Source organism: Aethalodelphis obliquidens, unplaced genomic scaffold (genome assembly GCF_003676395.1).
Source record: "Aethalodelphis obliquidens isolate GAN/ISIS:26980383/991018 unplaced genomic scaffold, ASM367639v1 scaffold13, whole genome shotgun sequence".
NCBI lineage: Eukaryota > Metazoa > Chordata > Mammalia > Artiodactyla > Delphinidae > Aethalodelphis > Aethalodelphis obliquidens.
In genome coordinates this window covers 30011505-30032442 of record NW_020837957.1, presented here as the reverse complement: position 1 = coordinate 30032442, position 20938 = coordinate 30011505, and the positions used below count along the sequence as shown (strand labels likewise).

The window sequence follows — 20938 nt, the reverse complement described above, 5'->3', positions numbered from 1 at the left end:
GCCCCCGAGAGAGCTGTCACAGAACATCCCACATGATGTGGAAACAGCCGTGGCCCTTGGGCACATGGTGGGTAACTCTGGCCAGTCAGAAGCTGCGGACCCAGTTCCAGCCTGAAGTGGTCAGGGCCATCAGTAGGCAGCACAAAGCCGGCCAGGGCTTCCAAACAGGCCTGACCCAGCTCTGTGACAAGAGCAACGTGTCACCCTCAGGCAAGGCTCCTCTCCTTGTCGCTGAGTCAGAAACATCGTGGGGGAAGGTTGGCTCAGGCTTCGGGAATGGAATCCAGGCCAGGTTTCTTCTGCAGGAGCCAGGCCTCTTCTCTGGGCAGTTGGCTTCACTGGAGTTAATTAATGAGGGGGCAGGAGGGGTGGGCATGGCCCCTTGTCCAAGACTATAGCCTCTCATGTCCCGGTTTCCAAATTTACAATCTCACAACCCAGTTTGGCATTCCCTTTAAGAAAATTTATTTTTGTAAATGTTCACGTCAAAGGTAGAAATATAGATATTTACTTTGCAGATGAAAGTGATATATATCAAATAATAACTGTAACGGTGAGTCTCAAATTTAAGCATAACAATCAGTGGGGAGAAGAGGTGGTATCTTAGTTCACTTGGGCTGCAGTAACAAAATACCACATATCTGGTAGCTTATAAACACCATAAATTTATTTCTCATGGTTCTGGAGGCTGGGAAGGGAAGTCCAAGATCAAGGTGTCAGCATGGTCATGTTCTGTTGAGCGCTCTCTTCCTGGTTCATAGCTGGTACCTTCTCTCTGTCTTCACATGGTAGAAGGGGCTAGGGATCCCTCTGAAACCTCTTTTATAAAGGCACTAATCCCAGTCATGAGGCTCCACCTTCATGACCTAAGCACCTCCCAAAGGCCCCACCTCCTAATACCATCACATTTGGGGGTTAGGATTTCAACATATGAATTTGGGGGGACACAAACATTCTAACCATAGCAGACAGTATTGTGAAGTGATTAAGAGCTTGAAATCTGAAGCCAGACTGCCTGCATTTGACTCCAGACTCTATTACTTACTAGTTATGTGCCTTTGGGAAAGTTTCTTCATCTCTTTGTACCTCAGTTTATTCATCTGTAAGATGGGGGGTAATAAGAGTACCCAATCATAGATTGTACTGAGGAATAAATGAGTTAATTAATGTCAAGTACTTGGAATAGTGCCTGCACATAGTATTCTATAGGTAAAAGCTATTATTAATAATAGTATTGTTTTTATAGCTAGATGACTTGTTAAAAATGCCAAGTCCAGAGTCATACACATAGAGTTTCTGTTTCAGTGAACCCCACTGAATTTTTGTGAATTTTTCACAAGCACTACAAGAGATTTTTGATGCAACGGGAACCAAGTGACACTTTGAGAAACCCTGGACTATAAGACAAACATGGGCATCCAGGAACAGGGCAAGGTGTGATGTGCTACAGAGAGAAAAATGGGAGTAAAGAATAATGTACTCTTCCCTGATTCATAATTTCATACTCTTCAGTGTGCTGTGTTTAGAAAAGAATCCACTGAGCTCTTGCAATGGACACAAAGAGAGTAATTTAACAGTACTATTGATTTTTCCCTATTACTTTCTTTTGATATATCTCCCACCACCAGATTCTTTAATTGAGATATAATTCACATACCATAAAACTCAACATTTTAAAGTGTGCAATTCAGTGTTGTTTAGTATATTGGCAAAGTTGTGCAATCGTCTCCACTACCTAATTCCAGAATATTTTCATCACTATCCACCGAGAAAGAAAAATATACCCATTACAGTCACTCCGCAGTCTCTTCTCCTCCCAGCCCCTGGCAACCACTAATCTCCTTTTTGTTTCTATGGACTTGTCTCTTCTGGACCTCACAATATATGGCCTATAGGCTTCTTTCATTTAGCCTGCTTTCAAGGCTCATCCATTTTGTGGCATGTATCAGTAGTTTTGTGGTTTTTTTCCTAGCTAAGTAACCGTCTATTGTATGGGTATATCACATTGAGTTTACCCGTTCATCAGTCGATAGGCATTTAGGTTGTTTCACTTTTCTGGCTATTATGAACCATGCCGCAATGAAATTTGTGTACACATATTTGTGTAGACTGATGCTTTCATTTCTCTCGAGTATATACCTAGGAGTAGAGTTGCCTGGTCCATATGGTAACTCAATGTCAGATTTTTTTAAGAACTGTTTTCCGAAGCAACTTCACCATTTTACACTCCCACTAGCAATGTGTGAGAGTTTCAATTTCTCCACATCTTCACCAATACTTTTCTGTATAATGTCTCTTTTATTTTAGCCATCCTAGTGTGTGTGAAGTGGTATCTCATTGTGGTGTTGATTTGTATTTTCCTAATGATGTTGAGCACCTTTTCATCTGTCACTTTCTGGTCCTGCCAGGTTTTGGGTCCCCAGGCTGGGGCTATCAGGACATGATGGCATTTACAACAGTGCTGTTGACTCCTTCCTATCAAGCCTAAAGAGGTGCATATTTTATCAGAGTATGAGCAAAATCTAGGCTCTTTCTGCAACAGATGTGGTTTTTGCCTGAGAGCATAGCAAAGGAAATTAACAGCAAAAAAAGTTTTAAAATGATTGATATTTCACAAACTGAGTAGCTAAAGAAAATAAACTAACATAAATAAGGTATAGGAGAAACTCTATTGGAAGAAATTTTATTATTTAAATACTTTCTAGAAAGATATTTACTTGCAGTGAAACCCACTGGCCTGCCTTACCCTCCTGTACATGATGAGTGGCACCACTGTCCCTGTGGACAAATGTCACCTGCCATTTCAGTAAACAAAGGTTGTTGCGGCCATAAAGGCATCAGCCACTGCAGCTGACCCAATAGTGCATTCTGAGGGGAATTTCAGATGGAGAAAAACTGGATACTGGCCCTAGTTAAGATGCATATGGAAGGAATAATTTCAATGAGCCCAGACTTTTGTATCTTCTCATACACAGAAAAGCACTAAAATCATTAACTTGAGATGTCTGGGGTTTTTTGTGATTAGCAGTAATCTTTTTTTTTTTTTGCGGTACGCGGGCCTCTCACTGTTGTGGCCTCTCCCGTTGCGGAGCACAGGCTCCAGATATGCAGGCTCAGCGGCCATGGCTCACGGGCCCAGCCGCTCCGCGGCATTTGGGATCTTCCCGGACCGGGGCACGAACCCGTGACCCCTGCATCAGCAGGCAGACTCTCAACCACTGCGCCACCAGGGAAGCCCAGCAGTAATCTTTTGATGTTCGACTACACAGGGATTTTGTTTGTTTGTTTGTTTTTGTTTTTGTTTCTAGCAAAAACTCCTGTATATCCTGGCTCCTCCCTTACCTCTTTGGAACAGTCCCTCAGGGCTATCTGAGAGGCTGCCATCCTGGGCTATAGTTCTCAGTAATGCCCCAGATAGAACATAATTGTCAACTTTTAGGTCGGACATTATTTTTCAGTTGACACCCCGGACATCCAGTGACCCCGTAATATGAAAAAATAAACAGGCATTTTCTTGGAACTAGGAGTTAAATTTCCTTCAGGGAGATCTCATGATCTAACCCACCCACAGGATGTTTCCTGACTGCTGAGGGGTTTATGTAGAGTCCTCAGTTTCTCAATCATAAGAATTTCTAAGTGTTCCCAGTCTGCAGTCTGGGGATTAGAAGGCTAAATTCCTGGGGGCCTGGAAAGGGGAGTATATCACTAAGAATCTCTAAGCCTAAACTTGCCGGGAAATGGACTCGATTTTCACTTATGGTGCAAACCAAGAATTCCCTAAAAATGAGATGGCAAATCCAGTGGGACTCCTACCGAGAATATTCTGGGAGGTTCCAGAACCTTTGTCGTTGCTTGGGAAATTCGGTTCTAAACTTAAATGTCCCCTCTCCAGGCACATTCTGTCATCCTGTGAGTGTCATGATGCATCACTCTGCTTTTTAGAGCTTACAGTCGTAGAAATCTCAAACCAAGGCAGATTTTTAAAAAAAGAAGTTTGCAGTTGTTTACACAAAATTCTGTTCTCTGAGGGAGTTGTGTCAAAACCTGAGTGTTAGAACATCTTTGCCACTCTGGAAAGCAGCTAACTGGGGAGACAATAAGAGAAGAAAGGAGGGCCAGTGACAGCTGCTGTAGGTGGCATTTGTATATTTTTTAAAAGGTCCAGCCTTTACCACTTTGTGGCTATGTGGTTTGGGAAAATTACTTTCTATGAACCTCCATTTCTTCCTCTGAAAAACCAAGATAAGGCTACTTACCTCAAAAGGGTGATTTGAGACATACATAAACAATGAAGAGAGCACTTGCATTGTTTTGTTTTTCTCCTCAAACTTTTCCCAGACCCCAACCCCAAACCAGGGAATAATTCCAGGCATTCAGAAGGTATTCTATTTTCTTAGATGAAACAAATCCAGTTTTCTGGTTGAATAAAATATGGAATAGATGAGTGCATTTGGTCATTTAACAAATATTTACTGGGTGCCTCTTATGTTCCAGAGACTGTTCTACGTACTGAAGAGATAGCTGTGAACAAAACAGATAAAAATCCATGCCCTCATGCAGCTTCCATGCTAGAAAGGAGAGAAAGACTCTAAATAATAAATCATGAAAACGAAATGGATGTTAACTAGAGGTGAACGTTATAGACAAAAATAAACCAGGGGAGGAGAATGCAGAGTGGCAGGAGTGAGGTGAGGCTAAAGATGGGTCAGGGTATTCTCTCTCTCTCTCTCTTTTTTTTTTTTTTTTAGATACTTAAAAGTTATTGAAGTGTAGCATACACATAGAAAAGTCATGAGTGTACAATTCAGTGAGTTATTGCAAGGTGAAAATATAAGCGTGCCCAACATATACAATATAACCAGAACCTCAGAAGGCTTCCTTAAGATACTTCTCAATCACTCCTCCTTCCCTCTTCCCTAAAGGTCAGTACTATTCTGATCTCTAATAAAATAGATTAGCTTTGCCTGTCTTTAAACTCTAGATAGTGGAATCATCAGAGGGTCGGGGTATTCTTGAGGGCTCCACTTTACAGTTCCAAAGGCTGGATTCTTTGGGGGTGAGTTAGCCTTCCAGGGCTCATTTCTAAAGAGGCGTCATCTTCCAGCTCAGTGGTCACTCTGGCCCCAGGTACCCAGCAGACAGGCTCAGGATCGAAAGCTAGGCAGCAGTTGTGAGGATGAGTACCGACCAGATGGGCACATGGAAGGAGACTCTGGGGCAGTGCTCATTGCCCCAGGGAATTAGATCACATTGGGAAAGATTCTCCACCTTGGCTCTGTCTAAAATGTCCTGCGCTGTGTTTCCTTAAACAGCACTGGACAGAGACCAGTTTCTCACACTTCAAAGCCCTTCCCTGTTTGCATTGCACAAGTGACACATTCCTGTCCAAAATCATCCAGACAAACAGCTGCTAATTTCCTAGCAACACTGCCCTAGCCATTCTTGTATGGAATGGAATTAATCCTGGCATAGAAATAGAAGTTTATATTCCAGAAAAAAAACCTTTCAAAATTCCTTCTCCCTGTCTGCCCTAATCCATCCCCAGGGACCATCTTGGACCAAGCTCAGCAGGGAGTTCCCTCAGCAGCTTGAAAGCCCTGACTGTGTGATAGCTTTGTCGGGAGGACTCACAGAAATGCTAGTATTCACAACACTCGCATTTGTGTAGAGCCTCCATGGGCTGTTTCTTGACTTCACGGAATCATCAGTTTCTCCCTTATGACAAGTTTAATAGGAAGTCTGAGCAAGCCTACAGAAAGTGATTTAGAATCACATAATGTCAGGGTAGAAAGGCCTTACCCAACTGTCTGGTGGAGGACGGAAAGTAGGTTATATCCTGCACTTGTTCCAATGCTTGGTGTTGGCTCCCTGTAGCATGTCTGTGAAGGAGTCTCAGGCAGCTGGGTGGGAAAGGAAGTGATGGGTGATTGATTAGCAATGTCTGGCATGGATGAGATGCGGTAAAGGAGCGCGCCCCTTGGGTATTTACCATGCCTGATCTAGGGCCGGCTTCTCATTTTACAAATGAGGGAACTGAAATTCAGAGAGTTGAGGTGCCCCCATCAAGACTGTACCCCAGTGAGAAGCAGAACTGGACTCCAAATCCAGCCCTTTAGTTTTCCATCTGGGTATGTTTTTCAACACCAACTCTTTTGCTTTCTATCATAAGGTCTGAAGAGGGCTGGTTTAGTGAGGCAAGGAGAGACCAGGGAGCTGGCTGGCTCTATCTAATGCCTGACACACGGCTCACGGGAATCAGCTGCTCTGGTGGTCTCTGCCTGGTTCCTGCTCCCTATCTCCCCTCCCAGCAGGACTGCATGCCTCAAGCTATTGTGGACCCAGAAGGAAGAACGAGGGGTCCTCCCAATGTAGAAATCTACAGTGATGCCCACGGGCCTGAATTCCTGATCCAGAGCCTGAAGTTATTCCCTTCTCCCTGTAATTACAGTATATTGCCCTCATCGTTCTTACCATCCCAGTTTGGGTGGGCTTAAACTTCTAATGGTATGCACAGAAATGCTTTTAGTTTTCGCTCAGAGTAATATTGACACAAATTGCATTTACTTCTATTTTAAAACTTAGCCTTGCTGGCTAAGAATAACTGATTTATTTGGTGAGAAAAGACATTTGTATGTGGATGTCACTAGAAGGGAAAAGGGACCACAGAGGTTTTTTGTTGTTGTTGTTTGTTTTCATTTTAACTTACCAAGAGAAAAGCTTTCTTTTAAAAATAAAATAAAATAATCCCTGGCTCAACTGATAATATTTGCCTTTTCTTTTGGCCCAGGACCTGGTCTTACGCCAAGCTCCATGTTGGTCGTTACCTCCTCCTGAAATGCTCTGCCTTCTCGCCTGGCAAACGTTGTTCTCCCCTTTTGTGTCTAAAGTTCTCCTTTTCCTAGGGGTAAGAAGAAAAAAAATTATTTAGTTCAATAAACACTTACCGAGCACCTTCAGTGTGTCAGGTACTGTACTCGGCACTCAGGACTCAAAAATGAAGACACTAAGCCCCCTGCCCTTGGGAAATTTAACTGGAACTTGGAATGAGACAGAGAAACACAATGCTGAGCCTTGTGCCCTGTTATCTCGTTTCATCTTCAACCTAAATGTACTCTTCTGGTGGTCACGGGCTGTTTCTCTTGTTCTCCACTCTGTCCTCAGCACCAAGCACAGAGCCTGGCACATGGTGCTGGGAAAGACTATAACTCATTGAATAACTGTCCTTAAAACCACCCTAAAATGCAGGCATTTTTCCCCTTTTACAGAGAAAGAACTGAAGTTGACAGAGACTAAGTAACCCCTCCTGAGGTCTCCTAGGAGTGATGACTTTGGTCATTTGTTTCCAAACCCTTGGCTTTTTCCTCCCTTATACTACCCCACACTACACTTTTCTAGACCCAGTTTTCTCATCTGTAAATTCAGAGGAGCAGACTGGATGATTCTACGATCCCTCCAAGCTCTAAATTTCATAGCCAATGACCAACGCTGGTACTAGAATGCATATACTCATTTTCTCCGAGAGGGTTTTTATGTGTTGTTGTTTTTAACATGCATTTCTTTTGCCCTTATTATACCACCAGCTCTTGGATCTTAATATTTCATTTTATAACCTATTTGTAGCACCCTCAGATCTATGTTTGATGCTCAAAGACTTCTCATTTTTTAAAGTTCATGACTCCCTATAAACCTGCCTTATCTATGCTAAGGAAACCATACACGCTTCACTTCCCAACACCAGATGTTTTTTTCGCCTGTTTTGTCTCAGAAACAGCAGCAAGCTTTGAGTGCTCTGTAACAGGCCTCAAAGAATCTCATGCCTTAGGATGCAGAAAATATTTATTGAAAATGACGATTCCTGATTTTCTAGGGAAAAACACAGACTTTAAAATTTTGTGGGATCATAAAAAATCCATTGCATTTTTATACACTAACAATGAAAAATCAAAAATGAAATTAAGAAACAATTCTAGTTATAATAACATCAAAAAGAATAAAATACTCAGGAACAAGTTAGCAAAGGAAGTGCAAGACTGAAAATTTTAAAACATTGTTGAAGAAAATTGAAGATCTAAATACGTGGAAAGATATCCCATGTTTGTGAACTGGATTAATACTGTTAAGTTGGTCACACTTCCCAAATTGATTTACAGATCCAACACAATCCCTAGCAACAACCCACCTGGCTTTTTTTTACAGAAATCGATGAACATACTAAAACTAATATGGAAATGCAAGGGACCCAGGATACCCAAAACAATCTTGAAAAAGAAGGGCAAAGTTAGAAGACATACTTCATGATTTCAAAACTGCAAAGCTACAGTAATAACGACAGTGTAGTACTAGAATAAGGATAGACATATAGATTTGTGGAATAGAATTGAAGGTATAGAAGTAACCTCTTACATTTACAACCAATTGATTTGGACAAGGATGTCAAGACAATTCAATAGGGGAAAGAGTAGTCTTTTTTTTTTAATTTTAGAATTTTATTTTATTTATTTGTTTATACAGCAGGTCCTTGTTAGTCATCAATTTTATACACATCAGTGTATACATGTCAATCCCAATCGCCCAATTCATCACACCACCATCCCCACCCCCCACTGCTTTCCCCGCTTCGTGTCCATACGTTTGTTCTCTATTTCTGCCCTGCAAACCGGTTCATCTGTACCATTTTTCTAGGTTCCACATATATGCCTTGATATACGATATTTGTTTTTCTTTCTGACTTACTTCACTCTGTATGACAGTCTCTAGATCCATCCACGTCTCTACAAATGACCCAATTTCGTTCCTTTTTATGGCTGAGTAATATTCCATTGTATAAATGTACCACTTCTTCTATATCCATTCGTCTGTCAATGGGCATTTAGGTTGCTTCCATGACCTGGCTATTGTAAATAGTGCTGCAATGAACATTGGGGTGCATGTGTCTTTTTGATTTATGGTTTTCTCAGGGTATATGCCCAGTAGTGGGATTGCTGGGTCATATGGTAGTTCTATTTTTAGTTTTTTAAGGAACCTCCATACTGTTCTCCATAGTGGCTGTATCAATATACATTCCCAACAATAGTGAAAGAGGGTTCCCTTTCCTCCACACCCTCTGCAGCATTTGTTGTTTGTAGATTTTCTGATGATGCCCATTCTAACTGGTGTGAGGTGATACCTCATCGTAGTTTTGATTTGCATTGCTCTAATAATTAGTGATGCTGAGCAAGTTTTCATGTGCTTCTTGGCCATCTGTATGTCTTCTTTGGAGAAATGTCTATTTAGGTCTTCTGCCCATTTTTGGATTGGGTTTTTTTCTTTTTTTTTTTTATTGAGCTGCATGAGCTGTTTATATATTTTGGAGTTTAATCCTTTGTCCGTTGATTCATTTGCAAATATTTTCTCCCATTCTGAAGGTTGTCTTTTCATCTTGTTCGTAGTTTCCTTTGCTTTGCAAAAGCTTTGAAGTTTCATTAGGTCCCATTTCTTGATTTTTGTTTTTATTTCCATTACTCTAGGAGGTGGATCAAAAAAGATCTTGCTGTGATTTATGTCAAAGAGTGTTCTTCCTATGTTTTCCTCTAAGAGTTTTATAGTGTCCGGTCTTACAGTTAGGTCTGTAATCCATTTTGAGTTTATTTTTGTGTATGGTGTTAGAGAGTGTTCTAATTTCATTCTTTTACATGTAGCTGTCCAGTTTTCCCAGCACCACTTATTGAAGAGACTGTCCTTTCTCCCTTGTATATCCTTGCCTCCTTTTTCATAGATTAGTTGACCACAGGTGAGTGGGTTTATCTCTGGGCTTTCTATCCTGTTCCATTGATCTATGTTTCTGTTTTTGTGCCAGTACCATACTGTCTTGATTACTGCCGCTTTGTAGTATAGTCTGAAGTCAGGGAGTCTGATTCCTCCAGCTCCACTTTTTTCCCTCAAGACTGCATTGGCTATTCGGGGTCTTTTGTGTCTCCATACAAATTTTAAGATTTTTTGTTCTCGTTCTCTAAAAAATGCCATTGGTAATTTGATAGGGATTGCATTGAATCTGTAGATTGCTTTGGGTAGTATAGTCATTTTCACAATATTGATTCTTCCAATCCAAGAACATGGTATATCTCTCCATCTGTTTGTGTCATCTTTAATTTCTTTCATCAGTGTCTTATAGTTTTCTGCATACAGGTCTTTTGTCTCCCTAGGTAGGTTTATTCCTAGGTATTTTTTTCTTCTTGTTGCAATGATAAATGGGAATGTTAAAGAATAGTCTTTTAACAAATGGTACTAGGACAAGTGTATATCCACATGCAAGAGAATGAAATTGGACTCCTAGCTCATACCATGTACAAAAATTAACTCAAAATGACCAAAAACCTAAATATAAGAACTAACATTATAAAACTCTTAGAAGGAAACATAGGTGTAAATTTTCATGACCCTGGATTGGGTAATGGTTTCTTATATGTGACACCAATAACACAAGCAACCAAAGGCAAAAAATCGACAAGTCGGACTTCATCAAAATTGAAAACTTTTATGCTTCAAAGACACTATGAATAAAGTAAAAAGACAAGCCAAAGAATGGGAGAAAATATTTGCAAATCATATATCTGATAAGGGTCTAATATCCAGAACATATAAAACCACAATTTAAAAATAGGCCAAGGATTTGAATAGACATGTCTCATAAGACGATACATAAATGTTCAATACGCACATGAAAAGATCTTCAACATCATTAGTCATTAGGGAAATATAATCAAAACTATAATAAGATGCCACTTCATGCACATTAGGATGACAATAATAAAAATGACAATAACAAGAATAATGAGGACGAGGGAGATTGGAACCCTCCTTCATTGGTGGTGGGAATGTAAAATAGTGCAGTTCCTTTGAAAAACAGTTTAGCAGTTCCTCAGAAAGTTCAACACAGAGTTACCATATGACCCAGCAATTCCACTCCTAGGTGTATATATATGAAAATATTTGATCACACAAACTCTTACACAGGAATGTTCAGAGCACTATTATAGCCAGAAAGTAGAAATAGCCCAAATTTCAATCAACTGATGAATGGATAAGCCAAATATGGTACATCCATGCAATGGAATACTATTTGGCAATAAAAAAGGTGAAATATTGATTCATGCTACAACATAGATGAACCTTGAAAACATTATGGCAAGTGAAAGAAGCCAGTCACAAAAGAGCACATATTATATGATTTCATTTATAATTACTGTACAGAATAGACAAATCTACAGAAACAGAAAAGAGAATAGTGTTTGCCAGGGGCTGGGGAAGTGAGGAATGGGGGTGACTGGTAACGGGTACACGTTTTTGCAGGGGAGTGGTGAAGAAAAGATTCTGGAAATGAATCGTGGTAATAGTCGTACAACTTTGTGAATACACTAAAAACGACTGAATTTTACACTTTAAAGGGGTGAATATTATAAAATATAAATTATATTTCAATAAAGCTGTTTAAATTTTATGGGACCAAAGAAATTCAATAGGGAAATGAGAGGCTAATGGAGAAACCCGGGCTAGCCCCCATTCTTAGCACCCAGAAGGCTCCCACCACCACTGTGGCAACAGTCACAGCCACAGAAATAAACCTGCATGGATCCTTAAATGTTGTCTACTTAGCTATTGATTCTTCAACCGCCTCTATAATATTCCCACCAGGTGATCATCTAGCCTATGCTTGACTAGGCTCTTTTTCTTCCTCTCCAAGCATTTGTTGAATACGTACTATGTGCCCAGCTCTGAGCTAAGCACTGCGAATATACTTTGCAATGTTGTCTCTTTAATGTAATAAACATTTATTTGAATATTGTAATGTGTAAGACATTTTACTGGTTTATATTCCTTTGTGTTTATTGATACCTGTTTTAGTTTGGGTTCTCCCAGAAGAAGACCCTGAGGCAAAGATTCAAGTGGAAATAGTTTATTTGGGAAGTAGAGGTAGCACTCAAAGGGAAGTGGGAAAGAGATCCAGGGAAGGAAAGGAAGCCAAGTAGTCAGCTACCACAGTGAGCCACTAAAGCTTAATCCTGAGGGGAAACTCTGAGACAAGGTGTAAAACACATGCCTGAAAACGTATTCCACCCAAGGGCCAGGGAGCTGGGATATTCATGTGCTAAATTCAGAGACCCTGGTTGAGCGCTCACGCTGGAGATGTGTTACTTCTTAGCATCCCTGGCTGCTGAAGGAAGCACGGATTATGCAGCCCTCCCCAGATCTAAATTGGGAGGGGGGAGAACCCTCAGGCACAAATGCAGATTCTAGCAATTGGTGTTTGGCAGGACCTGTGGTCCCTGGGGATCCAGGTGGGACACTGACAGCATCAGCTACAATACCTTCCTCCTTCCACACCCTGGGGATGGTGTACAGGAATACACAAAATGCCACGAATTAGGTAAATGTGAAGAGAAAAAAGATGTAAAGGAAAAGAAGCCTTTCTGGTGAGGGCACGAATATCCTAGTAGACTCAGGAAACAGGTGATATTTCTCAGCGTATCCTTTGTTAAACTCTGGCTCTCCAAAAATACAGCCAAAACTACCTTTGGAAAAGGCAAAACTGAGTTGCCTGCTTACCACAAACTTGACAGAGTCTCAGTAGCATCTCAAAAGGTGAGAAGTTTGGTGGGTCTGAGGTCTAGTTTAAAGCAAGTCTTTCCGTGCAGGAGCCTGATTAGAACTAAGGATCTCAATGTAATAAAGATTAGTGAACACGGAAAGGCGAGGGTTTTGAAGTGAGAGTTCCAGAGTCTTCTTATTGAAAAGTCATGTGTTTGTTTAATGGTTTTGAGGGGGAAGTTCCTGAGGTAAGCAGAGTGATTTGCAACATTAATCCTTCTGAGTGAGTGTTTTGTGGGATGGGAATTCCCTGCTAATGTTGCAGTAAAACTGTGTGGGCTTCCCTGGTGGCGTAGTGGTTGGGAGTCCGCCTGCCGATGCAGGGGACATGGGTTCGTGCCCCGGTCCGGGAAGATCCCACATGCCGCGGAGCGGCTGGGCCCGTGAGCCATGGCCACTGAGCCTGCACGTCCAGAGGCTGTGCTCTGCAACGGAAGAGGCCACAACAGTGAGAGGCCCGCGTACCGCAAAAAATAAAAAATAAAAAAACCAAAACTGTGTGGGCCGAAATGGTTTCTGTTCACACCTTCAGTGTGAGCGTATGATGTCACACAGTAAAACATGATGTAGTGAAAGTAGTTCTCTAGGAAGTCAGTCACATGCAGCCCAGGTGCCGGTAATTCTTACTGAATAGGGAAAAAATGTGCACAGGTTCCATCTTCGAGGAGGAGCAGGATTAGAGGGGGAGTCTTGGCGAGCAGGGGTGTGACAGCCTCTGTGGCTGTCCCCGGGCATGCGGCCCTGGAGCCCCGCCCTTGGGCCCAACGGGCAGGCTGAGAGCCGGGAGTCCCTGTAGAGACATTTCCTAAATGACTCCTCTGCTGGAAATGTACCCCTGCAGCGGATCCTGCCTGCCTGGCTGCCAGGTTGGGCAGCTCTCTCACTGTCGCCAGAAAGGACGTCACAGCAGGTCTGGCCTCCTGCTCGGCGCCCCCTCCCAGCCCCTGCTTCTCCCTGACTCACCCTGCCGTTGTGGCTGCTGTCCTATTCTCTGTGGATCTGGGCAGGATGCTCTCTGTTGACTTAGCCTGGCGGGATCGCCAAAACCTCAGGGCTGCTCCGCCACTTCTGTCCAGGGCCACTAATGCCAACGCATGATGCAGGGCACTGTGGAGCCTCCAGCGTGCTTGTGCCACTGGCCTCATCAGGGGTTCGCTGCGCCCCTAGCAGGCAGGCGGGCGGGATCATGCTGTTCTCCCTCCTGACAGAAGGAACTGAGGCTCAAGGTCAAGTCAGTGAAAGAACCAGGTGAGCAACCGGGTCTTCTGACCTAGTGCAGAGTTCTTTCTGGGGTGGGAAACGTCCACGTATACTCATCTCTAAAACAATTGTGACAAAATCGTCACGTAGGGCTATGGTTCCACATCCAAATGAGAGAAACGGGTCTCTCTAGTCGGAAACACAGTTGCATTTGACTGCTATCCACACAGCCTTGCTATTCAAGCATTTACAAATACAGGTGATTATTTTTTCCAGGATGATAGTAATACTGCTCATTACAGAAAATGTGCTTAGAGAGTGGATTTCTGTGCTTCAGGAGGAAAACCTTTGGTCCATTTTTTGGAGAGGATGACCTCATCTTAAATGAATGAATGCTCCTGGGGGAAGGCTGGGTCACGGTCCCGATGGTTTTGTGTTTCTAACGGAGGACTGGGCCCTTCTTACTCTCCAGGAGAGTAAATAAGTCCTTATGTTCCTAAGGGCTTAACGGAACATTGTGTCCTTTCCAACAAGCTGCTAAGGCTTATTGTGCAAGAAAAGAAAAAGAACAAGAACTTTTGTGTAAAAGACCTGGGGATGGTGGGCACTGCTCCAGGGGGAAGGGGGTCACCAATGGATGGCTCAGCGGACAGACTCCATAGATGAGGGTGGTCTGAATCTGGGCTCGTGTCCTCAAAGTGCCTGCTGACAGGACAGGGGAAAGAGCATTAGCGGGAAAGTTCTGATGTCCAGGGGCTGCGCTGGACCAGAAGGGCCAACCTAAGCTGCTGGGCCCATTCATAAGAGAAGGGCCCCCTGACCTTAGAGTGCCTGACTGATAGATCGACGTGTGAGGGAGTGAAGCTTTACAGAAGCCTGCTCTTCACACCTCCCCCAGCCCAGGACACCTGTAAGTCTCGGAAACCTGGTCCTGGCTTGGGGTGGATTCCCGTTTCTGTATTTGGAGGCCAGACAAGAATGGCTAGTGGAGCCTGAGCAGGGAGGGGGGGGGAACAGACACCGGTGTTGAAACATATGGAAAGTCGTAAGGATTTCGCACCCTTCCCCATCCCAGCAGGCGGAGTTAATAGTGCTGGGCTCTGGAGAGCCTTCCACCCTAAGCCCTCCCTGAACAGCAGGAGGAGTTGACTCCAACTCTTTCTCCAACACTGTCTGTAGCACCTGTGCAAATGCAGGTTTTAGCCAGAACATTCCACCCTAAGAGAAAGGTAAGCCTCAGCACTCGGGAGTGCCGGTGACAGCGCCCTTCACCACCTTTCTTCTTCCCTAAGTCAGCAGCATCTTGCAGCTCCTGAAACTGGTGAAGGACGCCTGGGATTTTGCAGTCCAGAACCTTGCAACAGAAGATGCTTATCAGTGGAAAGGGGAAGTCCAGGTGTCAGTAGAGCAGCGAGTGCAGCAAGGGGTGCCGAGCCCCTTACCGCCGGGGTGCGTGCAGGGCACGTGTTCCTGCTGTTGCCCCTGCTTGGGGTCTCATTGGGATGGGACGGTTTTGGTGTGACCCTCCAGACATGATGAAAGTCCGGCCATCTCTTGGCTACTGCCTCTCTAGTTCACAGAACCCCTGTGAGGCAGGTGATGGAATGTGATTGAATCTTGGCTTGTGTATTGTGAGGATTACATGCATTTTTGTTTAATTAAATTGAATTCAATAATGTGTAAGCTACATGTGGGAGGGGAATAAAGGCCACCAAAGCTGTCCACGTCCTGATCCCCAGAACCTGTGACTGTGTTAGGTTGCATGGCAAAGGGGAATCAGGATTACAGATGAAATTACTATGGTTGCTAACCGAATGCCTTTAAGATCAGGAGATAATCCTGGATTATCCAGGTGAGCCCGATATGATAACAAGGTCCTCAAAAGTGGAGGAGGGAGGCAAGAGAGGAGGTTGAAGCGGTGCGTTGTGGGCACTCAGTGTACCCCTGCCGAAACCTTAATTGCAGCCCAAGGAGACCCATGTTGGACCTCTTACCTACAGAACTGTAAGGTGATAAAGCTGTGTTGTATTAGCCTCTAAGTCTGTGGTAATGTTACAGCAGCCATAGGAAACTAATACACTGTGTAGTGACACATCTTCAAGAAATAGCTCTCCAGGCATTGAGGGATGTTTCAGAGTTTTCAGATCTCTGCCTCAAACAAGGAAACCACTCTTGCTCCATTTTCTAGCTTTCTCGAGATCTTGTGTTTCAAGAAGAAAGTATGTTCTTAAAGTTCCTAGAACTCATGGCTGCAAAAACAGTTTGAGGCATCTCAGCTAAGTGGGGAACAAGTGTGAGAAGGTATTCTTTTCCCCAGTCACCACCTCTGCCCATCCTGTACTGATGTCTTAAGGAGATTCCATAACTCACTGGTCACACTCAGCGTCCAGCCCAGTCAGAGTCAAAACTCCAATCTCAGATCCAATTCAAATCTCCCCTTTCCTGTCTCAGTGGGATAGTCAGGCTTCAGCTCAGGACTTGAAGTAGGATGGTGTGTGTAGTCTGCCCTCTCTTTCTTCACCTTCCCTTTCAGGGTCAATTTGCTCTAGGTTGGGGGTGGGGGCGGACAGGGAAGAAGATGGGGGAGAATCAGGGCAATGTAACATGACTGGTCATCTAACTGTGCTGGGAAGGTGGTGTTAGTCTTGTCTTGGCTCGGTCGGGGTGCACATGATACTGGAAATTTGCGCTGGTGTGCTGGTCTCCACATAAATGGGGGCAAGGTTTTCTCTGGGCCCTGTCCAGTCACACCCCTGAACTGAGCCCACCTTAGGACATCTGTATCTCCTTTTGGCCATCCTTGGTCTGTGTCTTTGCCCTCCTCTCCGGGTGGGTATTGCCTCACTTGGCCCGCTGGCTCATTGACTCATTGCCAAGCAACTACCAGAAAGCCCCCTCCCACCTCTACCCATGCTAATCCTTCAGGCCTCTGCCTTCAGAAACCTCCAGGCACACATGCTGGGCCCCCCAAGAACTTTCCCAGTTTCACCACATTCTGTCCCACTCACATGGCCCCCTCGGTCTTCCAGCACATCCAACTCTCCACGTCACTTTGGGGAGGAAGTAACCTCTCCCTGTGAACACTGCACTGGTGAAAACTTGTCCCTTCTGTCTTCCTTCCCCTGGTTCCCTGCTTATGTTGCAGGAGAACACTTACGTGAGGATGGAAAGCAGGAACCACGAGACATTCCTACCCAGCCTCTGCTCGTCACGCTGGAAGATGGTGTGAGACAGGACACTCTGAGCCTGTCCTCAGGCTGTGAGGGACCATGTGTAAGTTTAATTCAAACCTGTTTCCCTGAGCCCTTCTGTGTTTTCATAAAGAAACCTCTTGAGAGAGAGTGGTATGAAACAACACCTCCGTCCCCGATTCCCTACCCCCTGGTGGAGGTGAGAGGCCCACACCCATGGGGCCGCATTTCTCTCCCAGGGTTGGGCTGAGTATTCATTTCACCTTTCCCACGCGCCTGCTGGCTCTCCTCTTGGCGTGCAGCGCTGCTCCAGGCCCGGGCCTGTGGGAATGAGGCAGATGCTGTGAGGCCTCGCCCAGCTCCACTCCCACTCCCGCTTCCTCAGGCCTACACATTCTGGGACTCTGGCTGAGGGATTTCTCTGTCTGTGGAAACTTGCTGGCCTACAGGCTGGGCAGACTTGCCGGAGGTCGGTTCTCTCCACCGGTGACAGAGGGAATTGGCCAACTCGTCCCCCAGCTTCCTCACCCAGGCTGGGAGGTCAAGGCCAGGCAAGGTCTACACCATCTCCTAGAGGTCCCCCGTGGGAATGGGAGCATCTGTCTACACAGTAACCTGCCATCCCATGCACTTTGAATTTGCTTCCTTCTCTCATCAGCCACTTAAATCCACGGTGGGTAGGAAGTGTTAGAAAGAGAGAACATCAGAGAAAAAGTGCCTCCTTTAGGACCTCATCGAGCCCAATCCAAGAGAAGAGCAGACCTTGGTGAGTCCTTTATTCGAGCAGTGGGCTCTTATCCTGTTTTTGGTTAATAATTACATCCGCCTCAGCAGCTTCAGGGTTGCCTGTCGTTTGAGGCCATCAAGGATACAAACTGTGACACCGTCTTCCTTTTCCTAAGGTGCCTGGTACAGGCGCAGCACTTAGTAGCTTCTCAGTAAACGCTAAAGTCAGCAGAGCTCACTCCAGGGAGGTTGGAAAGGGCTCTCCAAAGACGCCCGGGCGAGAGAGTGGCTCTTGGACTTTCTGTCCATCTAAAGCCACCAATGAACAATAGTTTAAGCATCCTGACATCCCATTTTGCTCTATTACTGGAGCAGTCAGCATGCAGGCTCATGAGTGGATGTAGGGCTCCTCGTGTGAGGACTGTGGGGTCATCTTCAGGAGAAAGAAGCTTGGAGCCTGGCCTCCTTCCAGGGCAGAAGGCCAAGCCCTGAACTGAATATTGCCCTGTCCCCAGAACTGTGACCAGGATGTCCAGGGTTCCTTTAAGTGCTGCTTCTGCAAGGCTCACTCTGGACACTGCTCCCACGATGTAATAATATTTGGTCATAGCATTTATTTATGACACATAATTTATTATTACACAGGGAACTGGGAGGATGTTGAAAAATCCTGATTAGATCTGAGCTTGGGAATAAGCTTTTCTATAACCCTACTGAAAAATTCCCTAACAAGTCAAAGAAGGAAAAAGAAGAAGAAGAGAAAAAAGCCCCTGGTACTTGCAATGAAGACCAGATCATCAAGTCATATTTGTCACCCACAGGTATTAGATCGTTGGTCTCCAGGGACTCCCAGTTACTGCCTTAAGATGTCAGTGTCTGTATACGTTGCCTGGCTAGTAAACTTTGGAGGAATTGATGAACCGCTGTGTCTGGGCTTTTCATTTCTTTGGCCTGAGTCCTGCCAGGTAAGCTCACCTAACCTTCCCGAGAAATGTGGAGAAATGCGGAGGACATGCAGGCCTGGGAGTGCCATTGCTGGGACCCAGCCAGCCCCCAGATCCTCTGGTTGCAGAGTGGCCTGGCCAACTCACACAGGTAGTGTGCCCTTGTATTCTTGGAAAAAGAAGCATCAGAGTAAAAGGGGAGGGGGAGGGAAGGCTAGACGGGAATTTTTCCAGGCCCTTCTGCTTAGGAATTAAAAGTTTGCTGGGAAACGGTTCTGATGGCTTTAAATGTTACAGATGATATACTCCAGGGGGAACACAGTCCCCACGGGACGTGGCCTCTGGGAGTATTTAATATCACTGGCTATTGTGTTTTTCTACAACAAAACTCTACATCCCTTGAGAACAGAGGCTAATTTTCACAGGTCTTTGTTGTCTCCCACAGGGCCTTTCATACATGTGCCCAAGAATGCGTTGATCTACTTTGATCTCCTATTGTGTAAGAAGATTTCCTCCGGGAAAGGACGAGCAGTGAATTCATGAAACTTGGCACGGATTTTGATCTCAATTTATAGATGGGAACACCTATAAAATGAAGAGGGTTGGGCCAGTCTGTGAGGCCAGTTCTAGCTCAAAATCCTGGCATCCTCTAAGATGTGGAAGAGTGAGGTCAGAGGGAGGCGGCCAGCTGCTGGCAGCGCCGGGCAGCTGGGCACTGGGGCCCAGGGCTCTTCAGAGACCATGTCAGAATTCCCGTTTTGCCATCACCAAGATGTACACCCAAAGGCACATTCCACAGTACTGCCCCTGGGTGTGTAGGCAAATATTGATTTAAATCATTGAATGAGTTAGTATTTGCTGAGAACCTTCTACAGACAGTGAGCTGAGGGGCGGTGTCAGGAGGGGTACAAAAGGTGACTACATCAGGACCCTTGCCCTCAAGGAGGTCGGGGCCCTGTCTGCAGCAGGCTGTGTGGCCCTGCACACACAGCCACCTCCTTATTTCCTCATCTGTGAAACGAAGGAAATGAAACCAATTTTGCTTGTTATGAGAATTAGAGATAATATAGGTAAAGCTTGTTGGACTACTTCTAGGATCGGATTGTTATTAAGAAATAGGTTTTATAGGTCAAGTTCCCAGCACAGTGCCTAACACTTGGTAGGTATTAAATAACTGGTACTGTAAGGGAGCAGAATTTACCACCCCCAAATAGGTCTCTTTGGTATAACGATTATTTTAGGCTGGTTGTTTTTATTTTTTAATTTTTTCTTTTTTTCTATATCGAAGTATAGTTGATTTACAATGTTGTGTTAGTTTCAGGTGTACAGCAAAATGATTCATATATAATATATATTCATATTCTTTTTCAGATTCCTTTCCCTTATAGGTTATTACAAAATATTGAGTAGAGTTCCCTGTGCTATACAGTAGGTCCTTGTTGGTTATCTATTTTATATATAGTAGTGTGTATATGTCAGCCTAATTTAGCCCTCCCTCCACCCTTTCCCCTTTAGTATAGGCTGGTTATTTTTGAAAAACAACAGACACAGGAGTAGCTCTGAAAACCAAGCAGAAGTTACGCCTTGTAAAAGATGCTTACGTGTGTGAGGGAAATCTATATTTGTAAGGGTGTCTCCCTTGCTGTATCAGGAAGAGGGGGAGGACTCAATCTCTAGAAACTCTTATCAGTGGAGAAGGCAAAGGGCTTCAATCTGCCTAATAAGCTTACTCTTATCACTGTGCTTTTCCTGATACCCTCTCATAACTCCCTCCTCCTTTCACATCTTCATTTGTCTTCAGCTGAAGATGGTATTGAAGATGAGGGTTTCCACCATTTCAGGGAGTTAGTTTTCCTGGGTCTCTCCCATGGATACAGGAGGTATACATGCTATTAACCTTTTGTTTGTTTTTTCTCCTATTAATGTGTCTCATGGCAAGTTCATAATTAGACCAGCCGAAGAACGCAGAAGGGAAGAAGGCAACGTGTTTCCTCCCCTACAGTAATTACTGTAGTTGCTGGTAATATACTCTCATCATTATTATCAGCACGGGCCAGCATTAGTAACGCTTTCAGCAGAGAGGAGACCTGAGAGGGACCAGGGAGGGGAGGGGCTCAGTGAATGGCAGGTGAGTTTCCACCCAAGAGCTCTTTGCCTCTCTAACGCTCAATCTACGTGCATCACGTCCCCACCTGTGTCCCTACGAAGCTACTCATATGCTTGTCATTCATTCTCCAGAACCCTTAGACTCAC

At 44.3% G+C, this 20938-nt stretch overlaps 2 long non-coding RNA genes across 3 annotated transcripts; one reads left to right on the top strand and one right to left on the bottom strand.

Moving 5' to 3' along the window:
• Positions 1 to 3286: 3286 nt before the first annotated feature.
• On the bottom strand, positions 3287 to 17190 carry LOC113624506 (uncharacterized). Its single transcript, XR_003434365.1, has 3 exons — positions 16982 to 17190; positions 6825 to 6898; positions 3287 to 5900 (listed from the first exon to the last, which is right to left on the bottom strand). It is a non-coding gene; the product is annotated as an uncharacterized LOC113624506 (long non-coding RNA).
• A 158-nt stretch (positions 17191 to 17348) lies between these two features.
• On the top strand, positions 17349 to 20017 carry LOC113624507 (uncharacterized). 2 transcript variants are annotated; one of them, XR_003434367.1, is made up of 3 exons: positions 17349 to 17781; positions 18563 to 18706; positions 19111 to 20017. It is a non-coding gene; the product is annotated as an uncharacterized LOC113624507 (long non-coding RNA). The 2 variants fall into 2 exon arrangements; XR_003434366.1 differs by having other exon boundaries at positions 17378 to 17781; positions 19131 to 20017.
• The last annotated feature ends 921 nt before the right edge of the window (positions 20018 to 20938 follow it).